This window comes from Apium graveolens, chromosome 2 (genome assembly GCF_009905375.1).
Source record: "Apium graveolens cultivar Ventura chromosome 2, ASM990537v1, whole genome shotgun sequence".
Classification (NCBI taxonomy): domain Eukaryota; kingdom Viridiplantae; phylum Streptophyta; class Magnoliopsida; order Apiales; family Apiaceae; genus Apium; species Apium graveolens.
Window position 1 is genome coordinate 313,791,741 of NC_133648.1, and position 5,390 is coordinate 313,797,130.

The window sequence follows — 5,390 nt, forward strand, 5'->3', positions numbered from 1 at the left end:
CTCTATTGAAGCGACAGTGAATATAGAGGTTTAGAACTTGCCATGCTAGCATAGGTTCATGTATAATTGTTATGCATGATCCGTAGGTAATTTTAACCATCTTACTTGCCCTATATAATTACAATAGATAACTTACGCATTAAACCTTTATGTTGTCAAATTATTTAGACATATAGGGTCTCAACATAATTGGTGTCTATTCAGCTTCTATCTCTTTTGTGGATGTCTGGTAGTAGGGTATTCGTACAACGACAGTTGGCGTTTGCTAGTTTCGTGTTATCTGATTAGTTGTCATCACCATCACATGCTAAGGTTATGAACAATGACTTTGAATGAAGTAGTAATGAAGTTAGAATCCCATATTTGTCTCATATAAGTAATTCAACCTTAATTCTCTTAGTTAATGCTATTTAGTATAATCTCTTAGTTTAATCAAAACCCAAATTGTTATTTGTCTTAGCATTGAACAATAGCCATACCATTGTTGCATAGATGCATAATCTTAAGTTAACTAAAAAGAGTCTCTATGGGAACGAATCTGATTTATATCTTATACTACTTGCGAATATGTATACTTGCGTGTAATTTAGCGCGTGTTTTCGCCCTAACAAGTTTTTGGCACCGCTGTCGGGGACTCGGTGTTAATTTTTAGTTTATGTGCTTGTCATCAGTGGTCGTTAAAGTTCACTGACTCGGATTCTTTTACTTTCACGGTTTATTTGTGTTTCAGGTACTCATTACAATGGGAGATCCAGCAGCACTAACGAAAGCGTTGATGGATTTTTCTCAACCCAAGATCAATCACATTCAATCTAGCATTGTCAGGCCAGTGATCGCAGCTAATGCCTTCGAGATCAAGCCTGGCATAATTCGGATGGTGCAGAACTCAATTCAATTTGGGGTGCTCCAACGGAAGATCCCAATACGCACATTAGGGATTTTATAGAGATCTGTGACACATTCAGGTTCAATGGTGTTTCTGAAGATGCTATAAAGCTGAGGCTTTTCCCATTCTCTCTGAGGGATAAAGCTAAGTGCTGGTTACATTCTCTACCAGCAGGTTCTATCACCACTTGGGAGGATTTTGCTTAGAAGTTTCTTACTAAATTCTTCCCTATGGCGAAGACAACTGCAATTAGAAACGCTATTACTCAATTTGCGTAGCAAACGGAAGAATCTTTGTGTGAAGCTTGGGAGTGCTACAAGGAGATGCTTAGGAAGTGTCCTCATCATGGAATGCCTGATTGGATGATCATCAATTGCTTCTATAACGGTTTGGGAGCAGAGTCAAGACCCATGCTCGATGCAGCATCAGGTGGAGCTTTATGGGCAAAGAGCTATGAGGAAGCTTATGATCTAATTGAACTGATGGATGCTAATGAATATCAGTATCCAACCCAGAGATTGCCACATGGCAAGGTAGCAGGAGTTCTTGAAGAGGATACAACTACGGCTATCACTGCTCAACTAAAGGCGTTGTCTATGGAGATCGATTCTCTGGCTAACTATGGTGTTAAGCAGATAACCAGTGTTTGTGAGCTGTGTACAGGTCCGTATGCGATGAAGCAATGCGCTATATCTAGTGACTCAGCTCAGTTTGTGAGCAACTTTCAGAGATCGCAGCAACCAGTTCCAGAAACTTATAATCCTAACAACTGGAATCACCCTAACTTCAGCTGGAACAACAAATAAAATGCGTTGCAACAGCCATTCCAACAGTTTGGAAACAAGCAATTCAATTATCCTGGTTTTCAGCAATAATTTGCATCAAGACAACAACTCCAACAACAAACTCATGGTGCAGTTCAATCTTCAAATGAAAAATTTGAATTGGAGAAGTTGAGGCTTATGTGCAAAAACCAGGCTCTTATATGCCAAAGCCAGGCTGTTTCTATTAAGACTCTGAAGAACCAAATAGGGCAAATTGCTAACGCCTTATTGAATCGACCACCAGGAATGCTTCCTAGTGATACATAAGCCAATCCAGGCAAGAGGGAAGTTGAAGAACAGGTGAACGCCATCACCTTGAGGTCTGAGAAGGTTGCAAGCCCTGAAAAATCTCAAGTTCCAGAATCTGAAGTTTTGGCTGAAGAAGATGTGCAGAAGGAAGCAGAAGTGGAATCAAGGAAGAAAACTGTTGAACACACTCCTCCTGAGGGTAATACAAGGGAGAAACAGGTCTATCCTCCACCTCCTTTTCCTAAAAGGCTGCAGAAGCTGGATAAGCAAATTGCTAAGTTTCTGGAGGTGTTCAAGAAACTTCATATCAACATACCTTTCATTGAAGCTCTTGAACAGATTCCTAGCTATGCGAGGTTTATGAAAGGTATTCTCTCTCGGAAAGTGAAGGTCGATGACTTAGAAACCGTTGCTCTTATGGAGGAATGCAGTGTTGTGCTGTAACAGAAATTGCCTCCGAAGCTTAAGGATCCTGAAAGCTTCACGATTCCTTGCACTATTGGAAACTTGTCTTTCGACAAGTGTTTATGTGATTTTGGAGCTAGCATCAATCTGATGCCCTTATCTATTTTCAAGAAGCTTGGTCTACCTAATCCGAAATTGATATACATGTCATTGCAACTAGCTGATCGTTCCATCGCATATCCACGAGGCATTGTGGAGGATGTCTTGGTCAAGGTAGACAAACTCATCTTTCCTGCTGACTTTGTAATTCTTGATTTCGAGGAGGATAAGAAGATTCCCATTATCTTGGGGAGACCATTCTTAGCTACTGGCCGAACTATGATTGATGTGCATAAATGGGAGCTTACGATGAAGGTTCAAAATCAGAAGGTCACTTTTAATGTGTTCAAGGCAATAAAGTTACCCACAGATAAAGAGCAGTTCTTTAAAGTAGAGATGGTCGATTCTGTAGTGAATTCAGAACTTGAGAAATTGGCAAAATTAGATACTTTAGAGAGATCCTTAATAGGGGAATCAGTTATTCAAGATGAAGAAGGAGCAGAGCAATTGCAGGTTTTGAATGCACCTCCGTGGAAGAGGAAGTTGGATATGCCATTCGATTCTCTTGGGTTAGCAGAGCTGAAAATTTCTCATGAGCGTCTCGTGCCGTCTATTGAAGATGCTCCCACACTTGAGCTCAACCCACTGCCAGATCACTTGAGTTATGCATTCTTAGGTGCACCCCTGACAAGGGGTTAGACTATATCTATGATAATCTAAAGGGTGACCGGTCGGTTCCTCCCGTGCTTCTAGATGGTCCCTCTCGTGCATCACATACAGTTGATAGGTTTGATCTTGGTGATGTGCAGTATAGAAGGTTGATTCGGCGTATTGAGGCCATGCATGACATCCACCGATGTCTTGCTAAAGATTTGACACACGCTCTCGGTACTGTTTTCTGAGACACTTGGGTCGAGGTTGATTGGCCACCTGATCCTCCACCCGAAGAGGGTGATCCTCCCGATAACTAGGTATGCCTGAAATCCTTATTATTACCTTCAATGAGGACATTGAAAATTTTAAAAATGGGGGTGATAATGTAAGGATTAGTAGTGTGTGTCCATATAGATTTATATTGCATGTATAGTTATATTTTGTTCGTAGTGTTGTATGATTGTTCATATAGGACATATTTGTTTATTTTTTTATGTGATTTCATATGATTGTATTTGCATGCATATTTAGCATGATCCCTTAAGATGAACTATGTTATTTGATATGTTGGTGTTAATTTGAGTGTAGTGATGACGAATAGAGGGATGTTTAAGTCCTAATGAATTGATTTGCATGCCTAGGAAAAAAAATTCACAAAGTCTTATAGGATTGCTTTTGATCTAGATCATGATCATACTTGTTTATTTGTTGAGATTTAATTAGTGGTTTATATTTAGAATTTTTGCTATTATCGTAATGACAAAAAGAACACTAAAATTTTAAACTGGAGAAAAACTTGGATTTCCTTGCTAGTTGTGAATCAGGCTAGGCATCGTATGGCTAGTAGCCGACTCATATTTTTATGAGTAGTCTAGGGTTGAATGAGATGGAGCGAAACACACTCATTCAGAAATTGTTGAAAAAAAAAGAAAAAAAAGTATGTGTTTATGCATAATTGATCAAGAGTGAGCTCTTTAATACTCGAGTTATTAAGTTCTTAGGGGACTTTGTGCCTAGTGACCTAAGGTTTTTCATAGTCTGAGATCCGCTAACCTAACACTCGCTACATGGGTATTATTGTATAAGTCTTTTAGGATATCATTCATTGCACGATCAAATAAGCACATTTGTTATGTGTTCAATAATACCGTGAATCCTTATATAACTCTAGTAGGATGAAGGTGTTATGAGTCATTATGCGTTTATTGTCTATTCTGTTTATAAACTTTTGATTGTTTTGATGATAAGATAAGTATGGTTATTGATCTAGTATCAAGAGTATATCTGTTCAGCATCCACACACGCACGTTCTAGGTTGTGAGTTGGTTTGTGGGGTTTATTAGAACTTTGTTTTAAAGTCATTGCATTCTTAGAGGCATTCGCTTGTTGGTTGGTTATGGTTATTCTCAGGGGATCGATTGAATTATCATTTAGTTGCATTCACATGGTTGCATTCATGCATTAGGTTTGTTTTGTAGTTTTGAGTATGTTTATGCTTGAGGACAAGCATCGATTCAAGTTTGGGGGTGTGATAAGTGGATTTATATCTACTTGGAATTCTTCATTACAAGCTTAAGTTGGTGTTTTGGACTCAAGTTGTTGGTATTTTGATGTGTTTTTGTGTTATTGCATTTCAGACATCAGTTAAAGGAAGAAAGAAGCTTTTTAAAGAATTATGCTGAAAAAAATATCAAAATTGGAAGCCTAGGCTATTCTCAAGTTGTAGAGAATCTCGTTAGGTTCGCGTGGGCAGTTGAATCGCCTAATTCTGACGAGTAGAACTCAAGATACGGCCAAAAGAAAAAATATCAGAAATTTTCCAGAAGGCCAGCACGGCCGCGCAAGAATCAGCGCGCTCGCACCGCTGAAAACACTATTTCAGCGCGGCCGCGCCCGAAAACTGCGCGCCCGCGCCCGGTTTCTGCCCCAGAATCCTGATTTTATTCGAAATTGAAGATTTTGAGAGTCCTGGTCATCCTGGAGCCTATATATACCAATAAAAAGATGTTTTTAACACGAAGGAGACCTGGGAGAGCAATAAGAAGACCTAGAGAGCACGAGAAGGCTATGGAGAAAAAGACTTTTGTTTTCTTTAATATAGTTGATACTTGGATGCTCGTTTTTTATTTGTCTTTGAACCCTGGTACTCTTATATTGTTTATTATCATGTTTTCATTGGAACCCATGGTGACGATGAGTTCGGTTATGAACTAATCGTTATCGTGGGGTCTTAACGGATTTACTTATGGATTTCTATAGTTAATTTGTTTCAG

General features: G+C 39.1%; 1 non-coding gene across 1 annotated transcript; it reads right to left on the reverse strand.

The window, feature by feature from the left end:
• Positions 1–1,131: 1,131 nt before the first annotated feature.
• On the reverse strand, positions 1,132–1,238 carry LOC141709862 (small nucleolar RNA R71). The gene has a single exon (XR_012570417.1). It is a non-coding gene; the product is annotated as a small nucleolar RNA R71 (small nucleolar RNA).
• Positions 1,239–5,390: the final 4,152 nt, after the last annotated feature.